The sequence below is a fragment of the Loxodonta africana genome, chromosome 10, assembly GCF_030014295.1.
Source record: "Loxodonta africana isolate mLoxAfr1 chromosome 10, mLoxAfr1.hap2, whole genome shotgun sequence".
In the NCBI taxonomy this organism is placed as follows: domain Eukaryota; kingdom Metazoa; phylum Chordata; class Mammalia; order Proboscidea; family Elephantidae; genus Loxodonta; species Loxodonta africana.
The window spans coordinates 26,431,795-26,444,704 of NC_087351.1; positions in this window are offsets into that span (position 1 = coordinate 26,431,795).

Below are 12,910 nucleotides of genomic sequence, written 5' to 3' on the forward strand. Positions count from 1 at the left end.
ACATACATCTACAGATTCAAGAAGATGAGCAACCCCCCAAACAGGGTTAACCCAAAGAAATTCATAACAAGACATATGATGGCCAAACTTCTGATAATCAAATAAAAAGAAAAAAACATGGAAAACAGTAAAAGAGAAACAATAGTTTACCTACAGGGAAAAAACATTTCAAATGACAGTGGCTTTAACATCAGAAGCCATGTTTGTCAGAAGGAAGTGCCATGACATATTTCAAGTGCTGAAAGCAAAGAGCTGTCACCTCAGAATCCTATACCTAAATAAAATATGCTTTATGAATGAAGACAAATAGTGACATTATCAGATGAAGAAAAATTGAGATAATTTATCACCAGCCTACTAGTCCTAAAAGAATGCATAAAGGAATAAACAGAAATGAACCAATGAAAGACAGAATCTTGGAACATCTGAAAGGAAGGAGGAACATGGAACTCAAAAATATAGGCACATACAATAGATTTTCTCTTATCTGTTGAGTTGTTCAGATCATGTTTAATGGTTGAAGAAAAATTATAACATTATCTAATGTGATTTGAAATGTATGTAGAGGAAACATTTGAGGCAATTATATTATTGATGGTGGAGGGTAAAGGGACATAGAGGGAGGTAAGGTTTGTATGTTTCAGTTGAACTGGAAAAATGACAACATAAGTGAACTATAACAAATTATGTAGATATGATGTAATATCTAGAGCAACCACTATAAATACAGTCCAAGAAATACATTAAAAACACTATAGTTAAATCAAAAGGATGTTTAAATAAATATCCAAGTAACCTACAGGAAGGCAAGAAAAAGGAAAAGTTGTACATCAGAGGAACAGAAAACAAAAATAAAAAGGCCAATGTAAGCACTAGTATATCAATAATTTCATTAAACATAAAGGGTAAAAATACACCATGTGAAAGACAGAGATTGGTAGTGGTTTTAAAAAAAAATGACCTATGTTGTTGTTATTGTTGTTAGGTGCTGTCAAGTTTGTTCTGACTATTAGCGACCCCATGTACCACAGAATGAAGCATTGCCTGGCCTTGAGCCATCCTCACAATCTTGGTTATGTTTGAGGCCATTGTTGAAGCCACTGTGTCAATCCATCTCTTTGAGGATCTTCCTCTTTTTAGCTGAGCCTCTACTTTACCAAGCATGATGTCCTTTTCCAGGAACTGACCCCCCTGACAACATGTCCAAAGTATGTGAGACGTAGTGTTGCCATCATTGCTTCTAAGGAGTATTCTGGCTGTACTTCCTCCAAGACAGATTTGTTTATTCTTTTGGCAGTCCACGGAATACACAGTGTTCTTCGCCAACACTGCAGTTCAAAGGCATCAATTCTTCTTCATTCTTCCTTATTTATTGCCCAGCTTTCACACGCATATGAGGCAACTGAGAACACCACGGCTTGCTCATACTCATCTTAGTCTTTAAGGTGACATCTTTTTTTATTATTATTAATTAATTTTTATTGTGCTTTAAGTGAGTTTACAAATCTTGTCAGTGTTTCATATGAAAATTTATATACACTTTGCTATACACTCCTAATTGCCCTCCTCCTAATAAGACAGCACAATCCTTCCCTCTACTCTCTCTCTTCGTGTCCATTAGGCCAGCTTCTGGGCACCTCTACCCTCTCATCTCCCCTCCACACAGAAGATGCAAACATAGTCTCATGTGTCTACTTGATCCAGGAAGCTCATTCTTCACCAATATCTTTTCCCATCCCATAGTCCGGTCAAATCCTGTCTGAGGAGTTGCTTTGGGAATGGTCCCTGTCTTCGACTAACAGAAGGTCTGGGGACCATGACCTCCAGGGTCCTTCTAGTCTCAGTCAGACCATTACGTCTGGTCTTTTTTACGAGAATTTGGGGTCTGCATCCCACTGCTCTCCTGCTCCCTCAGGGGTTCTCTGTTGTGTTCCCTGTCAGGGAAGTCATTGGTTGTAGCCTGGCACCATCTAGTTCTACTGGTCTCAGGCTGATGTAGTCTCTGGTTTATGCAGTCCTTTCTGTCTCTTGAGCTCAAAATTACCTTGTGTCTCTGGTGTTCTTCATACTTCTGGGTTGAGACCAATTGATGCATCTTAGATGGCTGCTTCCTAGCTTTTAAGACCCCAGACGTCACTCTCCAAAGTGGGATACAGAATGTTTTCTTAATAGATTTTATTATGCCAATGGACTTAGATGTCCTCTGAAAACATGGTCCCCAAACACCTGCCCCTGCTACACTGGCCTTCGAAGCATACAGTTTGTTCTGAAAACTTCTTTGCTTTTGGTTTAGTTCAGTTCTGTTGACCTCTCCTGTATTGTGTGTTGTATTTCTCTTCACCTAAAATAAAACTTATCTACTATCTAATTAATGAAAGCTCTTGCTCCCACCCTCCCTCCCCGCTCTCATAACCATCAAAGAATATTTTCTTCTCTGATTAAACTATTTCCCCAGTTTTTATAATAGTGGTCTTATACAATATTTGCCCTTTTTCAACTAATTTCACTCAGCATAATGTCTTCCAGATTCCTCCATGTTATGAACTGCTTCATGGATTCATCATTGTTCTTTATCAATGTGTAATATTCCACTGTATGAAAACAGCATAATTTATTTATTCATTCATCCATTGATGGGCACCCTGGTTGCTTCCATCTTTTTGCTATTGTAAACGGTGTTGCAATGAACATGGGTATGCATATATCTGTTTGTGTAAAGGTTGTTATTTCTCTATGATATAATCGGAGAATTGGGATTACTGGATAGAATGGCAGTTCTATTTCTAGTTTTTTTTTAGGAAGCGCCAAATCAATTTCCAAAGTGGTTGGACCATTTTACATTCTCATGAGCAGTGTGTAAGTGTTCCAGTCACTCCACAACCTCTTCAACGTTTATTATTTTGTGCTTTTTGGATTAATGCCAGCCTTGTTGCAGTGAGATGGAATCTCGTAGTTTTGATTTGCATTTGTCTAATGGCTAATAATCGTGAGCATTTCCTCATATTTTTGTTAGCTACCTGAATGTCCTCTGTATTGAAGTGCCTGTTCATATCTTTTGCCCATTGTTTAATTGGGTTATTTTTCTTTTTGGGGTATCATATAGATTTTAGAGATCAGGCACTGATCAGAAATGTCTTAGCTAAAAACTTTTTCCTAGTCTGTAGATAGTCTTTACTCTTTCGATGAAGTCTTTAGGTGAGCATAAGAGTTAGAATTTTAGGAGCTCTGAGTTATCTGGTTTCTCTTCTGCTTTTTTTAGTAATGTTCTGTATAGTGTTTATGGCATATTTAGGGCTCCAAACGCTGTCTCCATGTTTTATTCCATGATCTTTATTGTTTTAGATTTTTTATTTAGGTCTTTGATCCATTTTGAGCTTGTTTTTATGCATGGAGTGAGGTATAGGTCATCTTTCATTTTTTTGCAGATGGATATCCAGTTATGCCAGCACCATTTGTTAAAAAGACTGTCTTTTCCCCACTTAACTGACTTCGGGCCTTTGTCAAATATCAGCTGCTAATATGTGGGTGCATTTATGTCTGGGTTTTCAGTTCTGTTCCACTGGTGTATGTATCTGTGGTTGTACCAGTACCAGGCTGTTTTGACTACTGTGGCAGTATAATAGGTTCTGAAATCAGGTAGAGTAAGGCCTCCCACTTTGTTCTTCTTTTTCAGTAATGGTTTGCTTATCTGGGGCCTTTTTCCATTCCATATGAAGTTCGTGATTTGTTTCTCCATCTCATTAAAAAATGTCATTGGAATTTGGATCAGAATTGCATTGCAACTATAGATGGCTTTTGATAGAATAGACATTTTTACAGTGTCAAGTCTTCCTATCCATGAACAAGGTATGTTTTTCCACTTATGTAGGTCTCTTTTGGTTTCTTCTAGTAGTGTCGTGCAGTTTTCTTTGTATAAAACTTTTACGTCTCTGGTAAGACTTATTCCTAAGTATTTTATCTTCTTGGGGGCTATTGTAAATGGTACTGATTTGGTGATTTCCTGCTGATACTCTTTTTGTTAGTGTAGAGGAATCCAACTGATTTTTTCATGGTTGTCTTGTAACCTGATACTCTGCTGAACTCTTGTTAGTTTTAGTAGCTTCCTTGAGGACTCTTTAGGATTTTCTCTGTGTAAGATCATGTCATCTGCAAATAGAGATAATTTTTCTTCTTCCTTACGTGTCTGGATGCCCTTTATTTCTTTATTTGGCCTAATTGCTCTGGCAAGGACCTCCAGCACAATCTTGAATAAGAATGTTGATAAAGGGCATCCTTGTCCTGGCTCCCATTCTCTTGGGGAATGTTTTCACAATCTCACCATTTAGGATGATGTTGGCTGTTGGTTTTGTGTAAATGCCCTTTATTATGTTGAGGAATTTTCCTTCTATTCTTATTTTGCTGAGAGTTTTTATCATGGATCGGTGTTGAACTTTGTCAAATGCCTTTTCTGCATCAATTGATAAAATCATGTGGTTCTTGTCTTTTGTTTTATTTGTATGATGGATTACATTAGTTGTTTTTCTAATATTGAACCATCCCTGCATACCTAGTATGAATCCCACTTGGTTATGCCAAATGACTTTTTTAATATGTTGTTGAATTCTATTGGCTAAAACCTTGTTGAGGATTTTTGCATGTAAGTTCTTGAGGGATATAGGTCTGTAATTTTCTTTTTTTGTGGTGTCTTTACCTGGCTTTGTTATCAAGGATATGCTGGCTTCCTGCAATGAGTTTGGGAGTATTCCGTCCTTTTCTATGCTCTGAAATACCTTTAACAGTAGTGGTGTTAACTCTTCTCTGAAAGTTCGGTAGAACTCTTCAGTGAAGCCATCCGGGCCAGGGCTTTTTTTTTTGGTTGGGAGTTTTTTGATTACCTTTTGAATCTCTTCTTTTGTTATGGGTCTATTTAGTTGTTCTACCTCTGTTTGTGTTAGTCTACATAAGTAGTGTGTTTCTAGGAATTCATCCATTTCTTCTAGATTCTCGAATTTGTTAGAGTACAATTTTTCATAGTAATCTGGTATGATTCTTTTAATTTCAGTTGGGTCCGTTGTGACATCGCCCATCTCATTTCTTATTTGGGTTATTTGCTTTCTCTCCTGTTTTTCTTCTGTCAGTTTGGCCAATGGTTTATCAATTTAGTTTTTTCAAAGAACCAACTTTTGGTCCTGTTAACTCTTTCATTTTTTTTCTGTTCCTTAATTCATTTAATTCTCCTCTAATTTTTATTATTTGCTTTCTTCTGGTGCCTGAGGGTTCCTATTGTTGCTCTTTTTCTATTTATTCAAGTTATAGAGATAGTTCTTTGATTTGGGCCCTTTCTTCTTTTTGTATATGTGTTTTTGTTGATATAAATTTATGTAAATTGGCCTCTGAGCACTGTGTCCCAAAGGTTCTGATAGAAGTGTTTTCATTCTCATTGGTCTCTATGAATATCTTTATTCCATCCTTAATATCTTCTATAAGCCTGTCTTTTTGGAGCAGGGTATTGTTCGGTTTCCAAGTATTTGATTTCTTTTCCTGCTTTTTCTGTTCTTGATTTCTACTTTTATGACCTTATGGTTGATTGTGGCATTTAGATCATCCGTGCCTTTATTGATCTTCTTACTGGATGTCCTATCCTCCCTGAAAGTGTTGTGTTGAAGTCTTCTACTATAACTGTGGCACTATCTCACTTTTCAATGCTGTTAGAGTTTTTTTAATGTGTATTGCAGCCATGTCATTGGGTGAATAAATATTTAATATGGTTATATCTTCCTGTTACATTGTCCCTTTAATCATTTTGTTGTGTCCTTCCTTGTCCTTGTGGTGAACTGAACTTTAAAGCCTATTTTGTCAGTAATTAATATTGTCACTTCTGCTCTTTTTTGATAGTTGTTTTCTTGATATATTTTTGTCCATCCTTTGAGTTTTAGTTTGTTTGGGTCTCTAAATCTAAGGTTTGTCTCTTGTAGGCAGCATATACCTGGGTCATATTTTTTTATGGATTCTGCAACTCTGTTTGCGTGTTTAGTCCATTTACTTTCAGCATAATTATGGATAGGTTGAGTTTAGTGCTGTCATTTTGATGCCTATTTTTGAGTTTTGTTGACGGTTTCATTTTTCTACCAACTTTTTTCTGGTGAGAAGTTTTTAGTTTTTCTTTGTAAATTGTGTATTCCTCTGTTTCACTGTAGTTGAATTTTTTTTTTTTCGCTGAGTCTTTACGTTTATCTTGGTTTTTATTTTGAAGTGTGGGATTGTAAGTCTTGTAGTTACCTTACTATTTCCCCTGTTTTTCTAAATTAAAACCTAACTTGTATCTCCGTATACAGCCTTGATTTCCTCTCCATATGAAAGATCTATGCCTCCTGTATTTAAATCCCTATTTATTGATTATTGTCATCTTTTACATCATGATATCAATGATTCCCTGCTTTGACCTTTTTTATCTTATTTTTGTGGTTTGCCTAACTGAGTTGATATCCGGATGCTCTGTTCCGTGTTCTAGTGTTGGGTTGATATCTCCTTGTATAGGGTTCAACAAGCATCTTGGATAGCTATCCTTTCGTCTTTCATGATGCTGGGAAGTTTTCTGCCAACAAATCTTCCACAATTCTCTCTGTATTTTCTGTTATCCCACCCTGTTCTGGTATTCTGATCACTCACAAGTTATTCTTCTTGATAGAGTCCCACATAATTCTTAGGGTTTCTTCATTTTTATAAATTCTTTTATCTGATTTTTTCTTCAAATATATGGTGCCAAGTGCCTTATCCTCTATCTCCCCAATTCTGTATTCCACTTCCTCAATCCTGCTCCTTTGATTTCCTATTGAGTTGTCTAATTCTGTAATTTTTTGTTAATCTTTTGAGTTTCTGAATGCTGTCTCTCTATGGATTCTTGCAGCTTATTAAATTTTTCATTATGTTCTTGAACAATCTTTTCAATTTCTTCAACTGCTTTATCTGTGTGTTCTTTGGCTTTTTCTCTGTATTGCCTGATCTTGTTCCTGATGTCGTACCTGATGCCTTGAAGCATTCTGTATATTAATCTTTTGTATTCTACATCTGGAAATTCCAGGAGTACACCCTTATCTGGGAGTGTCCTTGATTCCCTGTTTCAGGCGTTTGTTGAAGCAATCATTATCTGTTTCTTTATGTGTTTTGATACTGACTGCTGTCTCTGAACCATATATGTTATTGTAATTATTTTGTGTTTACTGACTGTGTCCTAGGTTCTTGCTTCATTTTGTTTCAGTATACCCAAAGAGGCTACTAGAGTGTGCTAACTTGAATTATTGGAGCCTTTAAAAAAAAAAAAGGCACTAATATCCAGTTACCAGATGACTAGACCTGTTACCAGGTATATGAGATTAGGAGTCCATTCACTATTCTTGTATAGATTCAGCTCAGGTTTCCTGATAGTTGGTCGCCTAGTGTGTGGCGCAGGCTCTCAACTACTATCTTAGAGTAGTGGTGATGGTTGTATGCACTGGTTTCTGGTAGCAACAGGGGTCATACTCTGAGGAGGGCAGGGTGCTGACAGCCTTCTACCAAGTGTCAGTGAGGAAGGAGCATCTCTGTTCTCTAGAGTGCTCTGCTGGTGGGCTTTGCAGCTGTACCTTAGGCACCCAATGCTTATACCTGTAAAGACTGGTAGGCGCCACTATCCTCAGACCCCTTTTGCAGGTGGCTAGGTAGCGTGGATGGAGCCCCAGCCCTCAGGTCCCTCTGTGGTTAGGTGAGGGCTCTGTTTAATAGGCAGAGTGGTATCAGACCTCCGAAACTGGCCTCTCCACTGCACAGCTGAAACAATCACAGCAGACCTCTAACAGATTTGCCCTTGCATTGTAATAGCCACCTGGATCCATGTAGGTGTGAAAGCCTAAGTCTGTGGATCACTTATGCCTGGACTGGGGCCACTTCTGCTCTGAGCTTCCAGATTAGGGAAATCAGGAAAGTATTTTTCCCCGTTTGTTAATTTTCTCCTTCTCCCATGCCAGGAGGCTGGCTCAGAGAGGGTGCAATAGGTTCTATCTCAGGCCCAGGGAATTCAACTGTTAATGAAGCCAGCTGGGGGGGCAGGGAGGGATCACATAGATAGGAGAGAGCTCTTTCAGAAGAAGGAGGTATTAGATCCTTGGGTAAATTAGACAAAAACACTTATCTTGTGTCAAGAGCCAGAGCTACTGTTTTATCTCAGATTCCTGAAGCATGTGTAGCCTATGTGTGCTGGATGGGTCCCTGCTGAGATTGCCCTAGGGGGTTAGGGCTTCTTCCCATGCTTGTCTTCTTTCACTGAAGCAGCTTTGTCCTAAACAACACCTCCAGTCCTGCAGCCACCACACCAAAGGGTCGGGGTGCCGGCACTTCATTTGCCTTCTTTCACTGAAGAAGCTGCTTCCTAGATGCTGTGGGCAGCCCCACTGTAGACATGCCACAGGGTCAGAAGTGGGCCACTTTGCTTTCCTTCTTTTGCTGAAGCTACCTTGTCTCAGGAAACTACCATCAGTCCTTCCGTCACCGCTGTGCCAAAGAATGACGTTAAGGAATTGGAGCTGAGGCACTGCATTGGCTTGGCAACTAGTCCCTGCTTCTGTACCTTCTCTCAGTCCCCCATCACTCAGATCAATACCTTAATTCTGGGTTTCATGCTCAGGGGTTATAGACTGTCATATATGTAATTGATTGACTTGTTTTTCAAGTCTTTGTTGTAAGAGAGTCAGCGGAAGCTTCTAACTAGTTAGCCATCTTGGCCCTGTCTTTCAAGGTGACACCTTTGCTTTTCAACTCTTTAAAGATGTCTTTTGCAGTAGATTTGTGCAATGCAAGTCTTCGTTGAAATTTTTCACTGCTCCTTGATTGTAGATCCAAGTAAAATGAAATCCTTGACAACTTCAGTGTTTCATTCATTTATCATGATGTTGCCTATTGGTCCAGTTGTGAGGATGTTTGTTTTATGTTGAGATGTAATCCATACTGAAGGCTGTAGTCTTGATCTTCATCAGTAAGTGCTTCAAGTCTTCTGCACTTTCAACAGGCAAAACTGTGTCACCTGTATAATGCAGGTTGTTAATGAGTTTTCCCACAATCCTGATGCCACATTCTTTGCCATGTAGTCCAGCTTCTCAGATTGTTTGTTGAGCATATAGATTGAATAAATATGGCGAAAGGTTACAACCCTGATACACACCTTTCCTGATATTAATCCATGCAGTATCCCCTTGTTCTGATTGAATGACTGCATCTTGATCTATGTACCAGTGTCCCATGAAAACAATGAAGTGTTCTGGAATTCCAACTCTTTACAATGTTATCTATAATTTATTTTGATCCACAAGCCAAATGCTTTTGCATAGTCAATAAAACACAGGTATATAACATTCTGGTACTCTTTGCTTTCGACCAGGATCCATCTGACATCAGAAGGTTATCCCATGTTCCACGTCTTCTTCTGAATCTATCTTGAATTTCTGGGATTCCCTGTCAAAGTACTGCTGCAACAGCTTTCAAATGATCTTCAGCAAAATTTTACTTGCATGTGATATTAATGATATTTTTTGATAATTGCCACATTTGGTTGGATCACCTCTCTTCTGAATAGGCATAAATGCAGGTCTCTTCCAGTCAGTTAACAAGGTAGCTGTCTTCCAATTTATTTTTGGCATAGACGAATGAGTACTTCCGGTGCTGTGTCTTTTGAAATATCCTAATTGGTGTTCTGTCAGTTCCTGGAGACTTGTATGTCATGAATGACTTCACTGTAGCTTGGACCTCTTCCTTCAGTACCATCAGTTTTTGATTATATGTGACCCACTAAAATGATTGAATGTTGACCAATTCTTTTTGGTACAGTGACTCTGTGCATTCCTTCCATCTTCTTTTAATGCTTCTGTGTCATTTAATATTTTCCCCATAGAATCCTTCATTATTAAGCCTTTAATTAAGATCCTCCAAAATATAGTCCAGTGAAACTCTCTGGCATATGCTGTGCTGTAGCCAAGCTGCAGCAGTAGTTCTTGGGTCACTTCCACTTTTCTTCACTCACACCTTTGAATTTTGGTCTACAAAACACTGTGTAACCTTTCTTCCCTTGCTGTCTCTGTCTTTCAAATCTTTATGTCTCCTTTAAGGCCCTTCATGAACACTACGTTTTTTTTTCTTTTTCCTTCTTCTTTGTATTTATTTCCTTCTCTATCCTTCCCTTTCTTCATAGTTCTTTTCCAGAAAAATATAACCTCTCCCAATTCTGAAAATCTATGTAGTTTTGTTTGACCTTCTCTTGCAATACGTGCACTTTTCTCTTTATATTATTTTTCATTGTTTATTTTCTTTAATTGCCCATTCTAAATTGCAAACAACTTGTAAATAGGCACTCGGTCTTAGTCATTTTTGAATTGCTGTTCTGTCGTTTTAGATGTAGTAGATACTCTGTTTTTTTCAAATTATTGAATTTAATTGAGGGATACAGAAAAATAAGATATTTTCTATTTTGCCCATATAATTATAGTTTTGCTACATTTCAGCATTTTTCTATATCTATTATTTGAGCAGAAGTCCCTGGATTGTGCAAATGATTCATGCACTCAGCTGCTGACTGAAAGGTTGGAGGTTCAACCTTTCAGTGGTGCCTCAGAAAATAATGCCTGGTGATCTACTTCCCAAAAATTAGCCATTAATCTCGGGGGACACCTAGCTTAGTCGGCATAACATAGTTTATAAAGAAAATGTTCTACAATTTGGAGAGTAGCAACTGGGGTCTTAAAAACTTGTGAGTGGCCATTTAAGATATTCCACTGGCCCCACATCATCACAAGCAAGGGATAATGAATAAAACTAAAGACACAACAGAAATATCTTAAAAAAAAAGAAGTCCAAATGACAAAAAAAAACCTAATAGACCACAATTAACACAGCTTTCATCAGTCTGTGTTCAGCACAACTTGATGGTTCCTGGCTACCACCACTGACTGCTGTGAAAGGGCTCACAATAGAGGGTTCCAGACAGAGCTGGAGAAAAATGTAGAATAAAATTCTAACTTACAAAATAACCAGACTTACTGGTCTGACAGAGACTGGAGAGACCCTGAGAGTATGGCCCCCAGACAACCTTTTAACACAGTACTGAAGTCACTTCAGAATTTCACCCTTCAGCCAAAGATTAGACACGGTCATAAAACAAAACAAGACTAAATGGTTTCACTAGCCCAGTGGCAAGGATGAGAAGGCAAGAGGAGATAGGAAAGATGGCAATGGGGAACCCAAAGTCGAGTTGAGGAGAGTGTAAACATGTCTGAGGTTGGCAACTAATGTCACAATATGTGTATATTAATTATTTAATGAGAACCTAATTTACTCTGTAAACCTTCATCTGAAGTATGAAAAAACAGGAGGGGCCAAGATGGCGGAATAGACAGATGCTTCCGGGGAGCTCTCTTTACAATAAAGGCCCAAAAATACAAGTGAAATGAGTATATTTATGACAAGCTAGGAGCCCTGAACATCAGAGGCAAGCTTAGAAAATGAACTGAGGGATGGGGAGGAAGAGACGGTTCAGAAGCGGGGAGAAGTTAGGGGACCTGAATCATTGGGGGCCCTCAGGCACCATTCCTGGGAGCAGTGGCTGTGGACTGGTACTACCATTCAGCCACAGTTTCTTCAGGGAGAAGCAACCAGCCAAATAGCTTACTCACACCTCCGGAAGAAGAGAAGAACGGCACTCTCAGCAAAAGGTAAATACTCGCATATATTTTACCAGGCCCCCACCACCAACTCTCAAGCCAGCTTCAGCAGCTGACGCCCTGGCTTAAGATAGGCCCTGTTGAGCACCTAGAGCCATCTTCCTGGCCTTGGAGAATGAATAAATTTGCAATTGGGGAAAAAGATAATTTGCCAGCTCCACCAACTGGGGGATATCAGGACAGAAGTGGCCCCTGTCAAGGCATAAATGGTCCATGGACTTTGAGAATCATTCCTGTCTGCATGGACGTGTGTGGGTCTGTTCCCAGAGAATAGGCCCTTGTTGTCAGGCTACAACCATTTCAGCTGTGTGGTGGAGAGGTGGGTGTTTGATGTTTGGCATTGCTTTGGCCATTAAACAGGGTCCTCATCTATCCACATCAGGGCCTAAGGACTGGTGGCTCCACTCAAGTCACCAAGCCACCTGCAACCGGGGTCCAAGGGTAACTGCTGCCTCCCAGACCGTACAACCAAAAACACTGGGTGCCCGTGGTCCACCTGCAGAACCCAACCACCTGTACTCTCTAGGGAACAGGGACATGCTTTCCTCAGAGACACCTGGGGAATGATTCTCATCCCTCTCCCTTGTTCAGATTGTGACCCCCTGTTGCAACCAGATACCACTATCTACACCACTCACCCCTGCCCCCTAAGACTGTAAGGACCTTTACCACACACTTGATGATCAGCTACCTGGACAAATGAGCTGAATTCGTAAAAGAAAAGTGAGTGGACTCCTAGACTGATATACCTGATAACAGATCTAACTATCTGGGGACAAGACTTCAGAGCTCCAAAGGTGAAAATAATCAAGCTAGCTCACTCAAGCAACTCATTTGGGCATATCAAAGCAAAATAAAGCAAGAAGCTATGACACAGTAAGCAAACATAAAATAAACCAATACAATAACTTATAGATGGCTTGGAGACAACAGTCAATATCAAGTCACATAAAGAAACAGACCATGAACACCTCAACAAGCTCTCAAAACAAAGAATCCACAGATCTTCTAGATGAAAGTGTCTTCCTGGAATTACCAGAGGCAAAATACAAAAGATTAATATACAGAACCCTTCAAGACATCAGGAAGGAAATGAGGAAATACACAGAACAATCCAAGGAACACACGGATAAAGCAATTGAAGACATTAAAAAGATTATTCAGGAACATAATGAAAAATTTAATACGCC